General features: G+C 34.3%; 1 long non-coding RNA gene across 1 annotated transcript; it reads left to right on the top strand.

Moving 5' to 3' along the window:
* The first annotated feature begins 5,381 nt into the window (after nt 1–5,381).
* LOC129058938 (uncharacterized) lies at nt 5,382–8,387 on the top strand. The gene is made up of 3 exons (XR_008524418.2): nt 5,382–5,537; nt 7,947–8,039; nt 8,272–8,387. It is a non-coding gene; the product is annotated as an uncharacterized LOC129058938 (long non-coding RNA).
* The last annotated feature ends 15,847 nt before the right edge of the window (nt 8,388–24,234 follow it).

Here is a 24,234-nt window from a genome sequence, read left to right on the forward strand (position 1 = left end):
TGCAGAATAATAATAAAAAGCACTTACATGTCTTTATAATGTGCTTAGCACTATTTTAACCAAGGAGATGGCTATTTAGCTTATCTTCATTTTACATGTGAGAGAATGAGGCAGCAAATAAGGAACACAGCTGAGATTAAAGCCCAGGCTATCTGGCTGTATAATTAGCAGCACAGGTAAGGGAGAACAAAAATTAGGTATGTTAATATAGGAATAGGGAAAGTAGCTGAAAGTTAAAGTTTCAATGCAATATAACTGTGTGTGTGTTGGTGGGGGGAGAGAGAGAGAGAGACAGAGGAGGGAGAGTTGGGTACAGCTCTTTTTCAGATGTGATTACCTTCGGAAGGTTTGAAAACGATGTTTTAATGCAATCTTTTTTCTCTGATTCTCAGTCTTGGGTATATTTGGGGATTTTAGGGTTTAGGCTGCCGCCAAGAAGACTGCTACTGTTATCATACTGAACAGATGCTGCCAACTCTTAAGCTCCAGATATTTCTGTAGAAGCTCTTCTAACTCTTTTAAGAGTTTGCTCAGAAAAGCAAAAGGTAGGATCAGGCTACTGCCAATCTGCCTGTGGTATTTTATCCTGCAAGGTGACAGGTTTATTTAAGATGAAACTTCCAAGTCATGAGCCAGTTGAGAGAGAGTTCTTAATTATTTTTTTCTAAACTTTGTTTATACTAACTTTTAATTCATTTTGCTTAAATGGGATTTTATTGAGGCTGTCAGGAGCAGACTGCATGCTGGGAGTTGTACAGAACCAAAAACATTATCCAAGACTAAGTAACAGCTGGAAAGAAACTATGGGACCTCCCACATAACCCCCACTGAGAGCTAGACAATGGGTGAGTTATTTGACAGAGTAATAGCAACAGCTGCCAAGTAGGTCTTTTTTTTTAAACTCAACTTTGAAACTCTCAGAATTGAAATGAGCGGACTTGGTAGAGCTATTGGGAGTGGGAAAAAACATTCTTAGAATATTCTTTTGCCAAATGAAACCTACTGTGTCTAAAAATCTGCCAGGTCATCTTTCATATCATTATAGCATACTTAGTTCAGGAGTATTTTATTGGGCATGAATATTACTTTAACCTGTAGGTCTAACATCAGTTCTATATAGCACAAATTAACTATTGACAATTATTTGATAAATCAAATAGTGTACATAACCAAGATGTGTTGCCTGAATAATTTAAGTCATCTTCTCCAAATAATTTGTTATCTACAAAAAATCACATAGACATCTGAAAATCTATCTCACTCATAAGTATATATTTTTAATATATAATATATTAATATATATTTATATATAATATGTTAATATATAATATATGTTAATATATATTTATATATAATATGTTAATATATAATATAATATATTAATATATATTATATATAATATGTTGATATATAATATAATATATTAATATATATAATATGTTAATATAATATAATATACTAATACATAATATGTTAATATATAATATAATATATATTTATATATAGTAAAAAATAATTTAATATATACTCATAAGTACAGATTTTTAAATAATTCAATATAACCTTACCAAATTAAAGTGATTATTTTTTGTTTAAAATGAGATTTAATTTCAAAACAAAAATAGATATATGATACATAATTTATAGTAGATTTTCTTTTCTGTCTTTACTAAAATATCACATTTATCAGATTGGTGTTACTCTGCCTCATGCATTTAACTACTCAAGTATTTATTAACTGAAAGTAAGTCTTCATCATTATTCTCCCTAATACTGGTCAAATCCCTATGTATGCTGACTGCCACAAATAAATCATAGAAATAAAATGTGTAAGAAGCTTATAATCTAAAGCAATTTTGCAAAGTAGAAATAAAAATACACCCATTCGTATAAATTTTTCTTAGGATTTCCTTTATGTCTCCCCACTTAGTAGGCATACTCAATATTAAATCAAATGTATAAAAGCAATATTATTTGTAACATGTGCAGCAATCTAGTTTGCCTGGAGTTACTCTAAACTACAAAGCCAACAGAGTTTTTACGGACATGGCAAGGTTTAACATCAGGGTCTGTATTTTTTCAGCTTGGAAATGGGCAATCTCATAGCTAAAATGAAGAACATATTTGGAGAGCACATAATATACACGAGGCTTTTTAAATGAATTACTGTTTTATGAAAGAAGGTAATAGGAATAATTTCATTTTTTTTCTACTTCATATTAATAGTGGAACCTGGCTATGAATCCTCATAGAGATTCAAACCATGTCCTACCAATTGTTTGGCTGTGTAAAGTTGTATTGAAGAAAAAAGATAATTATCATATTTTGTTATATTGTCTTTCTGTTTGATCATTTAGTTGTAATTTGAGGAGTTTCCTTACTTTTAAAGGTACACTTAACAGCGTTGTAAAATCATGCTTTGCGGAAGCAGATTCTATTATCAAATAAATTTTTATTCTGGTAAAATAGACAATTCAGAAAGATGAAGAATGGTGGTCTTTGAAAGCTATAGGATTGTTCACTTTTGCCCACACAGACAAGAAAGCCTCCCTCGGAAAAATCTTTGAGATAAGAAAATATAAATTAATGGATAAAAATGTAAGGGCATTTAAAGTGGACGTTCAATCTTTGATGCAGCCAGTAGGAGCCTTGAGCGGCTGAATTTTTGCTGTGGCAAGAACAGGAATGAGCTGTACTTATCAGTGTATTCATAAAAACCAGTTGTTTTATGAGAGGTTCATACAAGTTAAAACTTGAAACAAATGCGGATAAGAGTAAAAACATTCTCCAGGAATAAACCCCTTTAAACTATTTATATTCTTTTGACTTTGGAAGGTAATTCTTGTAAAAGTACATTCTGAACTAACTACTGAAGCCTGAAACTTGTTGGAGAGTAGCGAAAATGGCAAGTCTGACATCACAGTTTTACTATTTACATTACCGTAAATTCAGATTTCAATGTTTTGGAATAAAAGGTTTTTTAGCAATGGACTCTTTAGAAACTTTTTTCACAGCACAATTCACAGTTAGTTCCAAGGGGATTAAGTGCTTAAGGGCAGCTAGCTGTTCCTATCCCTAACTAACAAACTCTTATTGGATAACCTTGGGAGGCTTGATGAATTTGGTTTGGTTGGTCCTTAGAAATGAGCATTTTGCCTTTGAAGGATTACACAGACGACCCTGGAAGCAAAATGGCTAAAACTCAGTCACGTACCAGTGAGCTTCTGCGTGTTCAGCCTTTGTACCTCTGGAGTTCCTTGCCCATGAGATTCCACTGCCTACTCCAAGTCCTTCAGCCCATTCCTTTCTGTCACTATGAATAAACATACAGTATTTCAAAACTAAAACAACACTTGTCCTCATCGCCGAAATTTTTCCATTTCCTTTTTATTCCCTATTTAATTAAATGCATAACCATATATCATGTGCTCAAACCTGAAACCTAGAACTCATCTCTGATTCCTTGTTATCTCTGAGTCTCATTACTTCTATGAACCAGTCTTCAAAAGTATCTTTGCAATCCTTGTACTACCTTCCATTTCTACGACTACTACGAACATCCAGGGCAGTATAATTTCTAGCTTGTATTAACCATCTTATATCTAACTTCTAGAAACACACACACACACACATCAATTTAACCATATTAGAGGTAACATATATTTTAAAATATAAACTAAAGCTGTTCACATAGCAGTTTAAATTATCTTATTATTTTTCTTTTGCCCTTAGAAATACATAAAATCGGCCGGGTGCGGCAGCTCATGCCTGTAATCCCAGCACTTTGTGAGGCCATGGTGGGCGGATCATCTGATGTTCTGAGTTCAAGATCAGCCTGAACAACATGGAGAAGCCCCGCCTCTACTAAAAATACAAAATTAGCTGGGCATGGGGGCGCATGCCTGTAATCCCAGCTACTCACGAGGCTGAGGCCGGAGAATCGCTTCAACCCAGGAGGCGGAGGTTGCGGTGAGCTGAGATCATGCCATTGCACTCCAGCCTGGGCAACAAGAGCGAGACTTCGTCTCAAAAAAAAAAAAAGACATATATAAAATTTGTGAAAATAAGGACTATACATATGCCAATGTATAAGTAGTAACTCTTACCATGCTTTGCACATAGAAGGCATTCTATATTTTTTTAATTCATAAATGAGCAACACAATGGTTTTGCTGTTATACCTCCCATACATAGTTAACCCTACTTAGCCAGAGATAACTCTTATACTAGTCCATTGTATGGTATTCTGTGCATTCTCTTAGTCTTTTCATTTTATTCTGTTACAGGAAAAAACGTGTATTCACTTTGGCTACAAACTTAATTAACTGAGAAGGGAAAAATGTTTTTATTATATGTTGTACATTATTTTTGAAAATGCACATCATAATTTTTAAAGTTTATTTATGTATTCATATTGCATACATAATAATTCCAAATACAGATGCCATTTCTGAAGATGAAGAATTATGTATGAACCATTTTCTTTGTCCAAAGAGGGTTATTCTCACTTTTCATAGTATAATAGAATTCTAAGGACAAATGATAGTTAAGAATGTACTTTTCTGCAAAGAGAATTCATTTATGTCACCACCTGCTAGCACCATCACCAGATTATCTGCCAAATCTCAGATTTTACAATATTCATTTAAATACATTTATTTTTCAATATCTTCTATTGGCTTAGAGTAATCTAAATTTTAAAATCAAATGGTGGCAATTAAATAATTGCATGTCTCTTATTTAATATTAATGAAGTTAGAGGCTTTTTTTTTGAGATGGGATCTCAGTCAGCCAGGCTGGAGTACAGTGGTGCCATCTCAGCTCACTACAACCTCCACCTCCCAGGCTCAAGCCAGCCTCCCACTTCAGCCTCCCAAGTAGCTGGGACCACAGGTGCACACCACCATGCCCAGTTAATTTTTGTATTTTTGGTAAAGATGGGGTTTTGCCATGTTAACCAGGCTAGTTTCAAACTCCTGAGCTCAAGTGATCCACCCATCTCGGTCTCCCAAAATGCTAGGATTACAGGCATGAGTCACCACACCTGGACAAGTATTTTAATATTAAAAAAAAAAAAGACACTATCAAGTTGCGGCCCTAGATAAACAGAAAAACTTTGTAGCTTTATAGAAGAAAGTTAAAAGGGACTATCATGAACCTATAGGCAGTTTCTTATTTCCCATCATCAAAACACAGGACTCAAGTTCCTCATCAAAGTCCTTCTCTGACCATCCGTTGTAAAACAGCACATCCCACTCTATTATCTGTCTCCTTGGTGTGCTTTATATTCCTTAATATTATTGATCATATTTGATATCATATTATGTACACAATTGCATATCTGTTTATTATATGTTGCCTTTGCAAGAATGTAACATCCTTTGGGGTAAGGGGGATTATTTTCCCCACCTCAATGATGTACATAAAAGACCTAGCAAGTAAATATGTATTTCTGGAATGGAAATATGTGATACTCAAGCTTCAAAAGAAAAAAAAAAAAGACATCGAAGGACATTCTAACAGAACATTTGAACATGGTAGGTGTTTATCATACTTCAATACTCTCCCTCTATCTGACAATCCCAATTTTATCAAATTACCTTTGTAAAGATATTAAATTGTAATTAAAGCAACCCAAAAGAAGACAAAACTCCCGTTCTCTGAATTTCGTCTTGTTCTTCTCTTTCCATTATTTAACTTTTTTGATAAGCCTAAATTATGTAATATGAGTACTCAAAATGCATTTAGATGATTTTTGTGATATGTATGTTAAAAACTATAATACGTTTTCCAAACTTAATTTCATTTATTTCAGTATTATTATATTACATAAATCTGGACTTTTCATGAGTGAGAAAATGATATTTGAATGTGCAAAATGAGTCAAATAATTGATAAATCATTTAATTTAAATACTTCATGTGGATTTATGTAATAACAATCTAATGAATGGTTATCAATAAACTAATAACATTTAAATAATAGCAATACCAATTAATCCCAATATACCAGTTCAATAATGTCCAGAGCAGTGACTCTCCAATTTTCAGCTGTTCACTCTTCTTAATTGTTCATGGCTTAACTTTTACAATATGATTATCTTACTCTCATTCTTTTTGGCTTCTATTTCATTTCTTCATAAAATATTCAATTTTAACTCCATCTACCAGCCTTCCAAATCACGTATCAGGATTGCTAAATAGTTTTGAATTTATGTAGAGATATATATATATATATAACTTTAAGACCACTGCCAGTAAACATCAGATTAACAACCCTAAGGGGCATTCAGGACCACCTGCTAATTTTCACATGCTTCCTTAAATTTCTACTTCTATACTCTCTTTAAAGCTATTTGCTGTTGTCTCTCTTTTTACAATTAAAGTCATTAGATGTCCTCAACGATTCTTTCATCTTCAAATGATGCAGCATCTCATTTTCTCTGTCCTGGGACAATAGCGCCTCCTCTTTTATAAGGCTCCACCTGTGCCTTTACTGTACAGGTTCTCCACCTTGATGCTATTGGCATTTTTTAAAGGGTTCACTTTACATTGTTTAGCAGCAACCCTTTGGCCACTAAATGCCAGTGGCAAATGTCCACCCCTGTCCACCCCTAGTTGTGACAAACATTTTCAGACACGAGGCCAAATCATCTTCATTTGAGAACCATTGCCTTAGTGAATACCACTCCTACTCCCTACCCATGCAATTCAGAGACCTTGTCTTAGAAAGTAACAAGTTATATAGTTTGGATGTTTGCCCACTCCAAATTGCATGTTGATATGTGATTCCCAATGTTGAAGGTGGGGCCTAGTGGGAGATGTTTGTGTCATGGGGACAGATCCGTTATGAATGGTTTGGTGCTCTCCAGTGATAAGTTCATGTGAGAGCTGGTTGTTAAAAAAAGTTTGGGACCTCCTTCTTCTCTCCCTTGCTCTTTCTCCTGCCACGTGACATGGCTGTTCCCCATTCCACTGTCTGCCATGATTTTAAGCTTCCTGAGGTTCTCACCAGAAGTAGATGCTGACGCTGTTTCTTTTACAGTCTGCAGAACAATGAGCCAAAGTAAATCTCTTCTCTTTATACACTGCTCAGCCTGAGGCATTCCTCTATAACAATGCAATACACAGTAAAACAGCAACTGTTTGGTATCTGCTCCTTCTCTGCTTTTTCCCAGTAGCATGCCATTACTTTTTTTGTTTGTTTGTTTTTTGTTTTTTGAGATGGAGTCTACCTAGCTCTGTCGCCCAGGCTGGAGTGCAGTGGCGCGATCTTGGCTCACTGCAAGCTCCGCCTTCCGAGTTCATGCCACCCTAGTAGCTGGGACTACAGGCGCCTGCCACCACACCCGGCTAATTTTTTGTATTTTTAGTAGAGATCGGGTTTCACTGTGTTAGCCAGGATGGTCTCAATATCCTGACCTCGTGATCTGCCAGCCTCAGCCTCCCAAAGTGCTGGGATTACAGGCGTGAGACACCGTGCCCGGCCAGCATGCCATTACTTTTAATGGCAAAAATTGCAATTGCTTTTGCACCAACCTAATACTATGCTCAATTTTTTTCTCATCTAAAAATAAACTTTTTGAACCCCTATTTTGGTTTCTAGATACTGATTTATTACTTTCTCTTCAAAGTTAAATTTTTGAATCAGTGTTTTAACTTACTTTTATTATATTTCTCTCTCAACTACAAGAAGTCTTTAGAAAGTAACCCGTTGTTCTCCCCAAAGGAAAACATGTAAAACTTTATGTTTAAACACATTTGACAGTGCTGCTTACTCACTAACTTTAAAATGCTCTTTGGATACAGCTTCTCAATCTCATGCTCATAAGCTTCTTTCTGGATTCTTCCCATAAATAATGGTGTTGCTAGCTTCTGCTATAGTCCATGTTATATATTTATTTATTTATTTATTTATTTATTTATTTATTTATTCATTCTTTTTAGAGACAAGGTCTTGCTCTGTCACCCTGGCTGGTCTTGAACTCCTGGCTTCAAGCAATTCATCCATCTCAGCCTCCTGAGTAGCTGGGATTACAGGTACAAGCCACTGCACCCAGCTGTTTTTTGTTTTGTTTTGTGTTTTCTCCTCACCATAGAAGTTTAATTGCCTAGTTTAAGCTCCTACTGTCTTTCATCTTCGACACAGAACTATCTTGGTGTTAAGAAATCTATCTTTAACATTTGCTGATTGGCTGACTAATCACTGTATTATGAGTTATATCCATTATAATGTTTGTAACATGTTTATTTTATTCAATGGGAAATCTAGATGACTTGCTGCATGTGAAGAACAGTTCCTGGCACAGGGTTTGCTCCAAATAAATGTTGTCATCATCACCAGCACCATCATCATCACCATCACCATGAATGTAAACATAATAATAGCAAATACCCTACTGAGCTTAAATGTATGTTTAATTCAATGTATTTAAAATTAAATCCTTTGTCTCTGCATTTTGCTCAAGCATCATGCTGTTCTTATTCACATCTAAACCGGGAGTCATCCCTGACTCCAGAATCACATTGATTCGTTTCTTTGTTGAATATTAATATTTACCAGTTCTACCACCATTGCCAGAATCTATCTCATCTCAGTATTGGTAAGTGCTATCCAATCATACCTCACCTCAAATTCTGTGTAGTCCACTTCTTGTCTCTTTTCCTTGGAATCTGTGTGACATTCCAAAACTCCAAACCAGGTGATTATTCCTGCACTTTAAATTCTACTTTGTCTTTCCATACGCCTTAGGTTAGACTCAAACTTCTTTATATATATATATATATATATATGTAAAATTATACTTTAAGTTCTAGGGTACATGTGCACAATGTGCCGGTTTGTTAAATCTGTATACATGTGCCATGTCTGTGTGCTGCACCCATTAACTCGTCATTTACATTAGGTATATCTCCTAATGCTATCCCTCCCCCCTCCCCCTACCCCACAACAGGCCCCGGTGTGTGATGTTCCCTTTCCTGTGTCCAAGTGTTCTCATTGTTCATTACTGGGTATATACCCAAAGGAATATAAATCATGCTGCTATAAAGACACATGCACACGTATGTTTATTGTGGCACTACTCACAATAGCAAAGACTTGGAACCAACCCAAATGTCCAACAAGGATAGACTGGATTAAGAAAATGTGGCACATATACACCATGGAATACTATGCAGCTGTAAAATATGATGAGTTCATGTCCTTTGTAGGGACATGGATGAAGCTGGAAACCATCATTCTCAGCAAACTATTGCAAGGCCAAAAACCAAACACCGCATGTTCTCACTCATAGATTAGACTCAAACTTCTTAACCTGGTTCAGAGGGTACTAAACAAACTAGCCCTTTCCTTATCGCTTACATATCTTTTCCTCTGCCTGGAACTCATGGGATTCTTTGTTCTACTTCTGTCTCCCATTGATAGAGGAATATTATTGAAAATGTGTTGGTTTAAATCTCTGTTCAGCTTCTTACTAGCGTAGATACTGGAGTGTGGGAAGTCTTCTAAAACTTCATTTTATAGTAGTATTGTTACTAATACTACCACTTTGTTTTTTTTGTTGTTTTTTTTTTTGTTTGTTTGTTTTGTGTGTGTGTGTGTGTGAGACAGAGTTTTGCTCTTGTTGCCCAGGCTGGAGTGCAATGGCACGATCTCAGCTCACTGCAACCTCCACTTCCTGGATTCAAGCAATTCTCCTGCCTCAGCCTCCCGAATAGCTGGTGCTATGGGCACATGCCACCATGCCCGGGTAATTATTTTGTATTTTTTTGGTAGATATGGGGTTTTGCCATATTGGCCAGGCTGGTCTCGAATGCCTGACCTTAGGTAATGCACCCATCTCAGCCTCCCAAAGTGCTGGGATTACAGGCGTGAGCCACCACGCCAGCCTAATACTACTACTTCTAACGGTAAACTTCATCAACTCTCAGCTTAAATTTTATTCCTGGGATTGCTTTTTCTAATTCCTTAGATTTGTTTTGGTAACCCTACTAAGACCCTTTTTCATTTTTCCCCTGTCATTTACTTCCCATTTACATTATGGGTTTATCGCCTTCTTTCCTTCCTTCTTACCCTCCATTGCTTCTAAGCAGACATTTTATCCATTTTATTCCTAGAGCATATCAGAGTACACGGAATGAAGTATTATTTGCTCAAAAATATTCATTTAAATATTCATTTAAATGAATGACCAGATAAATGGATGGATGAATAAATAAAGTAATGATAACTAGAAAATTTCTTAAATATTTCAATCTGAAATTCTGGCTTCAGTTGTGGAACTTTATATTATTTTAATTGAGCAAGTATTTTAATTTTCATGGTGCCCAATGATTGTATGTATAAAAATAAGAAATGCTGCTTATTTGAAAAAAAGTTATTGGACAAATAATACGAAGAGAGTATGTAAAATATAATGGCTAATAATCATAACAATACTTTTTAAATGATTACTATGTCCCAGGCACTGTGTTTCACACTTATGTATTATATTATTTAAGACTTACAATAACCCTATGAGGAAAGCATTATCAATATTACATTTTTCCTCCAATGTTTTTACGTTAGAAAAAACATTGAAGCATAGATAGTTTTTGCAAGAGGCCCAAGATTATACAACAAATATGTGCAGAGCCAGGACCTGAACCATTTGATATCTACAAATGCCTGGCTTTTGCCACTGGGATCCTTCGGGTATATCTAACTTTTACATTCTAAGTTTGTTTCTGTGGTTTTGTTGTTGTTGTGTATGTATATATAAAATACTATTTAAAGTAAAAAACTTTTGTATTTTTGCTTGGGCTTTATGGATGAGAGAACAAAATTATTACAATAATAAATAATCAAAACAACTAATGCAAAAAAGTGTATGTATTCAAAGAGGTCACTACGCACTATTCTTTTTTCTGAAAATTACATCCGAAAGTCTACTTAATAACTAAATATTTAAGCATTTTCAAAATAAACTCATTAACATTAATTTTTCCAACAGAAATTTTCTACATGAAAACATCATCTTTAGGTAGTCAAAAGCAAATTTATTATGAAATTATATGTGTACCTTCAAGGGAGATCAAAATAAATTCTGAATATTTTAGTAATATTAATAGCTCTGCATATCTAAATTTTTATTCATGAAATGGTTTTATACTTTTAGGTTATTTCATAAGATAAATACATAACTGAGTTGCAAATGGCCAAAAAATACCTTTATATTATTTCTGATATATTGCATTTGAAATTTTGTATTTCTGTGGTATACATATTTATGTAACACTTAACATAATATTTGAGATTATAAAAGAAGCAGAAATTCGTCAGGTTTCCCATATATGCATAATTTGCAGCAGTATATTTCCACATAGGAAAAACTGTGCTTAATCATTGTTTACTTAATCATATTACTTTGATTAAAACTTATATTTTGAATTTGTGTTCTTACCCATTTTAATTCACCACATATCCCTTCTTTTTAACAAGCACATTAAGACAAATAGAGGCAGAAATATTGTCACATTCCAAAGTCACAAAACCAATTAGTAAATACAGAGGTAACACCTCACAGACATTACACTGCTAGACTTTTGCACAACTCACTCATACACACTCCTTTTTTCACCTTTTAAAATATGTGGAGATAAGTCCTCTAATATGATACTGGGCTTTATTTTGATGGATCTAACCAATTAGACTCACTCTATCAAAAAAAATCCAATAATGTGCATAATAAATTCTTCTCATTCTCTGTGCACCTGTTCTCTCTCATTATGTCTAAAACTTGGGATTACTCCAAAGTGTTCCATAATGACTTTTTATAAGCATGACAAGTAGGAGAAATTCTTCAAGGACAGAGCGAATTGGTATTTGAAGTTGTGCTAACTACCTAGGTAGGAGGGAAGTGATAGCAAAAGAAAGACCATGAGGCACATATCATTTGGAGGCAGGACACTTTATGGGATAAAGAATCATGCCGCCAGTGATGAAAGGTACAAAAATCCTAAGCAGTCCCAGTTTCTCAGTTTTGTAAACATTAGCGCATATTTTCAATTAATGTATTTTTTCCTGTATTCGGTTTTTGGAAAATGTTTAAGCAACACAGTCTTGTTTTTGTCTTTTGTTTTATATGTCTTGGAAGATATTTAAAAGAGTAATTATTTCACATTTATAGCCATTGTGTAACTGTAGAACTACATATATTTACTTTTAGTTGCAATTTAATTTGTGTGTGTGTGTGTGTGTGTGTAACTGAATCTCGCTCTGTCACCCAGGCTGGAGTGCAGTGGTGCAATCTTAGCTCACTGCAACCTCTGCCTCCCTGGTTCAAGCAATTCTCCTGCCTTAGCCTCCCAAGTAGCTGGGATTACAGGTGCCCGCCACCACGCCTGGCTAATTTTTATATTTTTAGTAGAGACGGGGTTTCACCATGTTGTCCAGGCTGGTCTCGAACTCCTGGCCTCAGGTGATCCACTCAAACTCGGCCTCCCAAAGTGCTGGGATTACAGGCATAAGCTGCCGTGCCAGCTTAGTTGCAATTTCAATTGTTTCTATTGTCTAATCACTGATCTTTTTCTACATTCAAATTTCCCCAAACTTTTGAGGTTGACATAGGTAAACAATAGCTAAGTTTCCCTCTACAAAATTAAATCATGAAATGAGACTAAGGCTATATGGGAGTAAAACTTGACTAACCCCTTCCTTTTTAAAAAGTCTGGTACCAGCTGGGCTTCAAATAGTTATCTTAACTGCATCCAGACACTTTTGAAATATATAGATTACCACTTTAATATGTTGACTTTACCTGATGGATACAAGATTATGACACATACTATTTTATATTATAACAATTATAAATATTCAATTGTTGATGTTCTGTGGTGGAGCTCTGGGTTAATTGAGGTAGAGAAAAGGACATGTAGAATTTAAATCTATAGCTAATCATCCAAATGGACAAAACTATAGCAAACAGATTTAGCCTACGAAAGCAAGAGAAGTGCCCTAAGATACATTCTGGAGTATGAACTTCTATTTCTCCCTCCTTCTTTCTCTCCTTCCCTTGCTCTTTCCTTCCCTACATCCCTCCCTGTCTTCCTTCTCTCCTTCCTTCCCTCCCTGTCTTCCTTCCTTCCTTTCTCCCTTTCAAATGAACGTGATGGATTTTTAAGACAATGTCATTCTAAAAATATCACTGTCAGTTTGTGGATTAATGAACCAAATTACAGGAAATTAATTGCTTATTAATATCCAATCAGCCTGACCCATAAGTGAAAGTGACTCTTTATATAACCAATATTTTATAATGGTATAAACCAATATTATACCAATATTTTATAACAGTATAAAATATTGGTTATATAAATAACTTCAGAATAGTTTTGGCTTAAATCAAGTTTTATTCTCTCCTGTATGTTCTCTTCTTTTTATTTATTATGACACCACTATGATTGAATTAATATACTATTAATCAAAATTCTAAGAGAGTTGGCTTTTAGCAGAGATAATATATTCTTCGATGAGGGCTAATAAAATAATCATAGGTAATATTTATTGATAATTTACTTTATGCTAGACACCGTATCAAGCATGTTAAATGTTATACCACTTTAACCACTGAAACCGAGGTGTTTAAAAGGAAGAGAAAAAAATGAAAGCAGAAAAAATAATTTTGAAGTTAATAGAAGAAAATGTAGTGGAAGGTTTATCTTATTCAGAATTTTGATGAGATTATGTTTTTATTTGCCCTTACCCTTAGTATTAAGTAGTGCACATTTCTTTCCTTCGAACTAAACTCTATGAACTGAAAACAACTTCTAGACTTTAACTGATAGGAGAGTCCTACCTCAGAATACTTCAACAGCTCTCTTTGAAAATTGGCTGTCTTTGTTTAATGTCAGCATTTTGTGAGGCTGCTCAGTTCCCACAGTGACAGAAATTTTAGGGAGAAAATAGCCTCAAAGAAATAATAAGCTGTTGAATTCTCACTCAACAAGTCTGAGCCTGTTTCAGTTTTCTAAATTAGGGGAAAAACTGCCAATGATATTAAAAAATACTGTATATGTCAAGATTTGAAGATTTAATTCAGATTTTTCTTCCTAAGTTGTGCTGGTGATCACTGGGAAGAGATGGAGATAAGCAGCCTTGACTCACTCCAGGTGAATTAAGAGTGAGTGGGCTTGCAAAAGACCTGAGATCAAATTAAGGCTCTACAACTTACACATTCTGAAAGCTAAGGCAACTTCCTCAAAGTTCTTTGAGCCTCAGCCTGTACAATTTTAACTAAAATTGAATTAATGATAAATTATTCACAAAATTGTGGGTAAAAAAGCACTTTGCACATTTATGTCCTAGATAAACATCTGTGCCTTCCATTATCTGTGCAATTCTAAGGAAATCACTTAAACTTTTAATAAACAGGAACAATAATAGTATATTTGTTTGAAAGCAGAACTGTAGACCAGATACTTACTTTGAGATTTATTTAATCCAATCTTAGAGAGAGTTATATGAACTCAAATGGAAATTCTGACTTCATAGGTATGAGTTGGGGTCTTTCTAATAATTGCAATATCAACATTCCTGAAGAACATGTATAACAACCGGGGTTCTGTGCTCTAAGTGAGAGATGAACTTTAGTTAAATAAGCAGCAGGATTTAGGTGTACTAAGAATGAGGGGTAGAAAAATAGGGCAGTCTATTTTGATGCGGTAGGTAGTTGGTTTGGCTTTGTAGGCAGAGCTGATGCTCTTTACCACTAATAACCCAGCCAGACTCACAGGGCCACTAACAAAAGTGGGCATAATTAACACTTGCTCTGCAGAGTTAATGATTTCTCAAATGGCCTGTAATTGTTCATTATTTCCTTTTATTTCAATATCCTTGAATAAAAAACTGGTCGTCTAAGGAGAGTGTACAAAGTAAAATTTCCCTAGTTGCATTACAGATCCTGATTCTACCAAGATCATATAATGGTAGATTCTCTCAGAATATGAGATATTCTTATATATGCAGGAGTAAAAACTGCATATAACTGTAGAGTATATTCATTCTTTCAATTAGAAAAACACTCAACTGTCAATGTTTTAGGCATTGGTGAAATAGTCAAATAGAAAGCAAACACTTTTGTCCTCAGAGTTTATGTGCTATGAAGGATAGGAGAGTAAACAACTAAACTAATAAATATAAAATTATGACAGTAGCAATAAGTGCCTTGAAGTATAAATATCAGGATAAAGATGGTGAAGAGAGTGACAAAAGAAATGCTTTTGGCTGGATAATATAGCATGTATTGAAAAAATTAATGGAAAAATTTAACTGAGCAAAAATGAATAAATTGAGATGGCAAACACTTGGCAAAAACTGATTTGGTTAGTAAAATTAATATTTCTGTTTTGAGATTATTTTTCATTCAATGGAATTAAATATATGTATCTTAATTTAAGTGGAGAGATCTGGGCTATCAATGCATTTTGGAAAATCATCAGCAGTCAAATGAAATTTGAGAACTGAGTGTAAATAAGCAAGAGAAGTTTAGTCCATAGTCTGAGCCATTTGGCATCTTAATATTCAGAGGTAAGAAAGAGGAATAATAAAAGAATACTGAAAAATACTCTGGAAGACTCTGCAGGCGTGGATTCTTAGAAACCAGGAGCAGAGTGTTTCAAGAGGGGAATCTGAAAAATCATTGACAATGATAACAGCTGAAATGCAGGAAGACTCAGAACTGGTATTAATCAGAATAGTTCCTGTGGAGGAATAGGCACAAACAACTCACTGGTATGGATTCAAGAAAGAATGGGAGGCAAGAATATGCAAGCAGTGAGGATAGACTTCTCTTTCAAGAAGTGTTTGTTCCAATAGTTTTTCAATAAAGAGAAGTAGGGAAATTAGGCAACATCTAGAGAGTTGTGAAAGAGTATAACTGAATAAGTAACTTTCTCAGAGTCTTAATGATTATATAAAGCCAACACTAAAAGTTAAATACATCAGAAAGATGTTAAACAAGGTATGCCCTGGCTTGAACTATCATCAAATGACTTCATCATCTACATTTACGTTGTTCCCGTATACAGCATATGATCATTTCACTTTCTAGTTTATATCTAATTTGTATTGTCTGGCAAAAGATTGTATATTTTAGGTATCCTTTACTTTGTGTTTATTCTTATTATCCTAGACAACAAAATTAAGCTTTCATCACACATTAGAGTAACTAATTACAAGACAAGACAGAGAGATAACACTGGGACATCATTGTTTTGTGAGGCCTAGGGTCTTTACCAAGTGATCTGTTCCTGAACTCAATGGTGTAGGCATTTTATAAATAAATTTGAAAGCAAAAAGGCCTTACTAGTTCTTTATAAGGAGTCAAAACAGTGGCTGTTAAAACCAGGAAAGCTCAGAATCTACTACTGTATTCGAGTTTATTCTATTGGAGGTCAGAGTGATATTCAGGATTGTTTGGCAGCTATTGCTCCCCCAAAAAGACAAAGGTATTTTTTTTTGTTTGGCTGGCTGATTGGTTTTACTTCTCCCACAAAATTAAAAGAGATGATTGATTATTTTGGTCATTTTCCATTTATTAATTTTTATTTATTCTGTACCAGTATATTCTCACAACGTGGGCTGGCTGCCATGAATAAAAATACAGTTGACCCTTCAACAACATGGGTTTACACTGCATGAGTCCACTTACACGCAGAATTTTTTTCAATAAATACAGCCAGTCCTCTGTATCTAAGGATTTCACATCTGCAACCAAATGCAGATCAAAACTATAGTATTTGTGGGATGTAAATGCCATATATACAAAGGCTGAATATATTTTTCATATAGGTGGATTTTTATACAGGGGGGTTTTACCCAGTCAACTGCAGGATTTGAGTATCTAGATTTTGGTATAATCAGGACGTCCTGAAACTAATCCCTGGCAAATACTGAAGGACAACAGTATATCCCACAACATGGCAAATCAATATTTCAATTGAAAAAAATTATTACTATAGATATGATATCTTAAAATATCCTTATTCTTATCTGAACAATAAAAAGTCCTCTTTAGCTATTTCTGTATTCACATTACTTGACATCTTAATCATTAGCAAAAGGGAGATAATCTCAATTTCACATCCCAAACCAATGCATCCTTCTGAGTTAATATGCAAGACAGTCAACCTAACAGAGATTACAAAAGCTAATGATTGTGTTGTCTGAATGAAAGTCAAACAATGACTTAATTTGGTGTGCCATTGACTATGGGTTCTTGCATATTAAGTACTTTTTGTTTCTACTTTTTCTTATAGATGAAAAAATTCCTCTTCCTTTTTGCCTCACTTTGTTTGGAGAAGACAAAATTTTCTTTCATTTATTGACACATTTTATTTTTTTCTGAAGAATGTCATGGAACTGGAATATCATTTGAAAGAACATGAGTACTCTGTGGATAACGTGTTCTCCCGCTGCATACATTATTTCAAACAACTGTTTATTTTATTTTATTTTTGAGACAGGGTCTCAGTCTGTCACCCAGGCTGGAGTGCAGTGGTGCAATCTCGGCTCACTGCAACCTCTGCCTCCTGGGTTCAAGTGATTCTCATGCCTCAGCCTCCCGAGCAGCTGGGCTACAGATGTCTGCCATGACCCTGGCTAATTTCTGTATTTTTAGTAAAGACAGGGTTTCGCATGTTGGTCAGGCTGGTCTCAAACTCCTGACGTCAAGGGATCCACCCACCTCGGCCTCCAAAGTGCTGGGATTACAGGTGTGAGCCACCAAGCCCAGCCAAACAATTCTTTCTTAGTTTCCTCTCTTGTTTGCCCTTCTGAATCTGCTCACCATTTTTTTAGTGTCCTTATTTGTAGAGATTTTAATTCAGAATATATCTGTATTTTTGACTGTCCCCACTCACAAGCCATCACTTTCGATTTTTTGAAATATAGTCTCTCGGTTCTTAATTATACCTTTGCTCTGGATGCTGTTCACCATTATGCATCAAGAGCCCACCCAGGCACCTTTCAGGAACCACCCGTAAACTCTACAGTCTCAGCTTCTATGAAAAGCCTGAGTTCTCTCTTTCGCTGAAAGAATACTTTATGATACTAGTCAGTTATTTCTATTATGAGTGGTACTTCCCTATTTTATTCTTTATATATGAAATTAGAAGTGTATAATAAGTCAGAGAAATTATTTAATATCTGTGAACATATGTTTCCATCAGTTTTTGTGTGTATGCATGTCTAAAATGGAATAAGAGAGAAAATATTGCCAAATGTCCATATATTTCTTCCATTTTTCCATCTGTTTCTGAATACTTCTTGCTAACCAACTCATGGGAATTTCCTCAGACTATATTCTTTTTTATCAGCAATTTTGTATGTTAATAAACACAAGGAGTAAAAAAAAACATTCAGGCCATATGCTGGAAATTCATGTTCACTGAATCTGCAATTTTGTGGTATAATGATTGTAATCAAAAGTTCTGTAAGGGTCAGTAGATAACAATGCAAAATAAAATCCATGTAGCTTAGATACTCACTGAAGGAATATCATTTATTAATATTTAGAAAATCATCACTGAATCAACAGTTCATTTCTTAAATAGGACTAGGGTATTGTACAACACAGAACTCACATATATTTATTATTTTGTAATTCTGTCACATTCCCTCCTTTGACCTTCTTGCCCAAATTTATTTTAACTCACATAAGAACACGTCAAGCCAGAGATGGGTATCATCCTATTAAAATATTTTTAAAAATATATTGAGGGGATCCTGTGGGTCCAGAAATAATTTCCACATTAGTACCTAAAAGTGATAACATTTCATGGAATGCATACGAAATTATTATAGAAATGCCTATATTCTGCTGATTTCCCAAATGCAGCAGGAAGTTAAACTGAACATCGGTCATCATTTATACATTAATTCTGCATTGGTTGTAACCTGGGGATTGTCACGCTGGAACAGACTTGTGGTAAATTAAGGGATGAGTCCTCTTTATATAATTGAGCTGTTCATTCAGCATCTATTTCTTGGCACTTGCAAAAGTCCAGGATCTGTTTTGAGCAATGAAGAAATAGCAATGAACGAAATTGAGAGTGCCTGAATTATCCACCATAAACTCAGTACTGATACTGAAATTAAAATATATACGAGGGCATTTTCATATGTATTTTCATAGTGACTTATGACTATCAGTCTTACACACACACACAAATATATGTATATGTATATACATATATAATTATATATCATTAAATAATTATATAGTAATCTCATTAAATGGTGGTTATTATTATAATACTTGTTACCTTAGAGTAGTAAATGCCATAAATACTCATTTTATGGGTAAACTCTTGCATCGAGTTCTTTTAAATGTGCATCATTGAAGTTATACAGATTGTTCTTATCCTAATATGTAATTATTTGATGAACATATAATAATACAAACAGTATTTCTGCAAAGCATGATGTCATGAATATGTTTAAGATTTCTTGAAATATATCAAAGCATCTAATACATGACTTGGCTAATATTTCTTTACAAATTTTGCTTTTCAAATTGAACGTAGCATCGATATTTTAAGTTAAACAACGTATTAAGCTAATATTGTAAAAGAAGACTCTTCTATGTTCTCCGATTACTTGCCTGAGTTGCAGACTATGATTGTGAAAACTTTATTTTATATATATACTGTCACAAAATGGTACATCTATTTTAGATGACTGCTGTCTTCACAGTTTTCTGATAATTTTATATGTTCTATTTCTCAATGCATCCTGAGCTCTCACTCCTGCTTGCCTTTGCCCATGGTACTTCCTCTGCCTACAATGCTCTTTTTTCTTTGTTAAAATTTTCCTCATCTTTCAAGATTCATATCAGTGATTCTGTCTTCCATAAAATAGGTACTGATTCTTGCTTTCTATATCCCAGTCTCTGTGCAAAGCACATTAACTTTCAACATTTTACTTTATAATGAATTTTGTCATCCCAGTTATACAAATGAGACGTAGAAGCTCAAAAGAATCTTTAACTTCTCTAAAGGTTAACAGATGGTTAAGCTGGGAATTGACACCATGCTATCTGGCTACAAAGTGACTGTGCATATTCTTCTATATATATATTTAATATATTATTTCAATTTCTGGATATCTGTTGTATGTGATTATCACCACTACTAAGCTATAAGATTCTGGAGAAGCAAAACTACTGTATTTTATTCTCATAATTTCTTGTTATCAGCTGACATTCCATAAATATTAATTGATAAAGGAATGAATGGAAACATTAATGACTAAAATTTTACTGCATTCCATGGCAGTACTTATTATTTTAAACAGTTTTTCTATTGAAAACCTGTTACTTCTGTGAAATTAAAATTAAGCTCCTCCTAATGTTCCACTTTCCTCCTAGTTAAATTCCTTGGTGGCCTTTGGTATACATTTAATTCATTTCCCTTCTCATGTTTAAAAGCAACTCTTATTACAGAGCAAATCTCCCCATTTCCTTTTGTCGCTATTCATATGCAATACATTTATTTTATGGTCTTTGCCATTCTTCTTTATTAAACTTTGATTTGATTCAAAATAATCAAAAAACTATTTAATGATCATTAGCTATTTTTCAATCTAATCGTGAATAGAAGAGTCCCATGAAATAGCAGATTGACTTGGAAAAAGCAGTGATATCTCACTTATTCTAGAGGTCTGTCTTTATTATGGCATCCTAATATTAGGTTTCTTTTCTCTCCTCTTCTATTTTTCTTCTCTCCACTAATTTTCCTCCTCCTCACCCTCTTTCTCTTCCTCCTCTTCCTCTTTTTCTTTCCCTTCTTCTTTCTCTTCCTCTTTCTTCTTTTCTAAGCCTGTTCTCATTGTTGATTCCTTTGAGGCTTACACTACTCTAGACGAGCATGTACCTTGTGTCTTGCATAGACAGTCCTGGCTAATACTTGTGGTCCAAATCTGACTTTGTTCTGGAATTTTTATTTTTTATGAAACTATTAATATAGTCACATTAAAATTAGCCTAGATGGATATGTAAGACTTTCATTTTGTGGTCCAGCTTGTGTCATTGTCTCTCTAGCAAAGTAGGAATCACTTATCCAGTGAACAGTATAATCCCTTATCAGGATGAGGGTTTCCTCTATCCAATATGAAATATTGATTTATGCATGAAACATTCCTCGACTTACAATGTTATTTTGTCCTTATAAACCCATCATAAATAGAAAATATGGCAAATCAAAAATGCATTTAATAGCCCTAACCAGCTGAACCTCATGGCTTAGCCTATCCTACCTTAAATGTGCCCAGAATATTGACATTAGCCTACAAATTGGGTAAAATCATCTAACACAAAGACTATTTTGTAATAAAATGTTAAATAGTTCATGCAATTTACTGAATATTGAAACTAAATGACAGAGTAGTTGTATGAGTACTCAAAGTACAGTTTCTACTGAATGAACGTTGTTTTTTTCACCATTATAAAGATAAAAAACCCTAATTCGAACCATTATAAGTTAGTAACTGTCCATATTTCTAAACCTCTGTCCTTGTATAATCCTTTTCTCTCTAGTAATTTACCCTGAAAATTCGAACTACTTCAGCCTCCCTGATTCTTTATTTCTTTCTTCGTGATTCAGCAAGATTGTTTTTCTTTGCTTTGTTTTTCTCTCCCTACACGACAGTCCTGAAAGTTTGTTTATACAAGTCATGGTAATCCTAACGCTCACCTAATTCATATAAGTTTTGTGTATTTGTTCCAGGTATCTAGTTGTTAATAGTGATAGGCTTCATTTGATATAATTAATTTCTTACAAATGCAAGTATGTAGTTTATATTATTTTTTTAATTTAAATTTTTGAAAATTAAGTTATCTCTTTTGATAGTATACTAAATGAAATGCATTTACACAAGACTTGTTCGTGATACCAAAAAGACACCAAAAAAATAGACCTTTTTATGTCCCAGTTTTTGACCTCAAAGGGGTTACAATTTATGTAAATACATAATACACATTCACCTGAAAATACAACATACAATATACTTTAACTTTTATGTCCCAGTTTTTGACCTCAAAGGGGTTACAGTTTATATAAATGCATAATACACACTCACCTGAAAATATAACATAAATATACTTTAATATTTGAAATATCCTAACTCAATAACAGTGTAGATGACCTGTTATCATGATTAATGGAAAAATTCAGGCAGGAGATAACATGGTTCTGAGTCCAAGGCTAGATACAATTTCTGAACTATCATTTAAATGAGGGTTTAAATGATAAATATTTTATAGTAAATGTGGAGAACGCAAGCATGAAGGACAGATAGAAAAGTTTGAATCAGTGAAAAGCTTCAGCAGAAAATAAGATGGTAGGACACTAAGTTGGATATTCTCTGTCATTGAATATGTTTTGTGGCATGAATTTAGCATACAGTAGTCCCTTCTCATTCCTAGAGGTTATGCTCCAAGATACCCCCAGTAGATGCCTAAAACTCCAGATAGTACTAAGCCCTATATGTACTACGCTTTTTTCCAATACATACATTTCTATGATAAAGTTTAATGTACAAATTAGGCACAGTAAGAGATTAACAACAGTAACTGATAATAACATAGAACAATTATAACAATATCCAGCATCAGTACTCTTGTGCTTTGGGGCCATATTAAGTAAACTAAGGGTTGCTTGAACACTAGCACTGTGATAACACAACAATTGATCTGATAACCAAGATAGATACTATGTGACCATCCTACAGAGAGTGTACGCAGCATGGAGATGCTGGAGAAAGGGAGGGTTCATGTCTCAGGGAGGATAGAGGAAGATGGTATGAGATTTCATCAGCCTTCTCAGAACAGAGCACAATTTATAACTTGATTGTGGGTAACTGAAACTACCAAAAGCAAAACTGTGAATAAAGGGTTGCTGCTGTTTCCTTTTTTATTTTAGTTGCTTTATTTTCTTGTTTGTTTGTTTGTATGTTTGCTTTGTTTTGTTTGTTTTTCTGATCGCTTTGTGTTGTGCTAAGATAAACATATCAGTGGTATTTGGGAAAGAAGATGAAAATTGTATTTGAGTGGCTTGGGTGTGATGCTCTGAGTTAGAATGAATCAAGTGTGGTAAGAATAAAAGACATGAATCCAGGTCACTATCAAGGATTGATCAGGAGAATACATATTTTAAAGTTCATCTTCTTGTTAACTAAAATATAATTATGAATTTTATTTATGTATTTATTTATTTTTGAGATGGAATTTCCCTCATTTTGCCCTGGCTGGAGTGCAATGGCGTGATCTTGGCTCACTGCAACCTCTGCCTCACAGGTTCAAGTGATTGTCCTGCCTCAGACTCCTGAGTAGCTGGGATTACAGACATGCGCCACCAAGCCCAGCTAATTTTGTGTTTTTAGTAAAGACGGGGTTTCACCATGTTGACCAGGCTGGTCTCGAACCCCTGACCTCAGGTGATCCACCCGCATTGGCCTCCCAAAGTGCTGGGATAACAGGTGTGAGCCACCATGCCTGGTGGGTTTTATTTTTACTTAATAAATTTGCTTGCTTGTTTAATTATTTGTAACTTGCTTTGCTTTAAAGAGTGTTTAACATAGAGAACATCTAAGGCTTCAGGCATTTTAGGCATCAGGGTAAAGTTAGTGAAAGAGAGGACTTAGAAAAAGTAGGATTGTGACTTAAGCAACTACTGTGTTCAATAGGAATAATAAACTCAAATTAGGAAGATGATGATTAAGATATGCTGCATTTGAAATGGCAGAAAGGACATCCAAGTGATAATCATTACCTGGCATTTGGAGATAATGACCAGAAAATACTTCAGGGCAGAAATATATATTCTAATGCCATGTATATATAGAAGTAAATTTGAAGCCATCAAAATGAACGTTTTCTAAATTATTTACAGAAGGAAAAACTGGCTGAAGTGAATATAAACATTCATGCTTTAAAAAAAAAATCCCAAAAGGTTTTAGTTTTATCAAAGGTAAGAATTACAATGCTGTTTTATTGCACATATTTTATTTTTTATTGTTCATTTCATCCCTCGAAGGTTAAAACATATTCACATCTTTCAATGATCATGTCTTTTATAAAATACAACTTTTGTCAAAGCTGCAGGAAATTCTTACATTTCAAATAAAATATTTTTTATCTTTTAGAAGTACGTATTTTTTAAAAGAATATAATTCAAAGAAACTAAAAAAGAATGATTT

This window comes from Pongo abelii, chromosome 3, assembly GCF_028885655.2.
Source record: "Pongo abelii isolate AG06213 chromosome 3, NHGRI_mPonAbe1-v2.0_pri, whole genome shotgun sequence".
In the NCBI taxonomy this organism is placed as follows: domain Eukaryota; kingdom Metazoa; phylum Chordata; class Mammalia; order Primates; family Hominidae; genus Pongo; species Pongo abelii.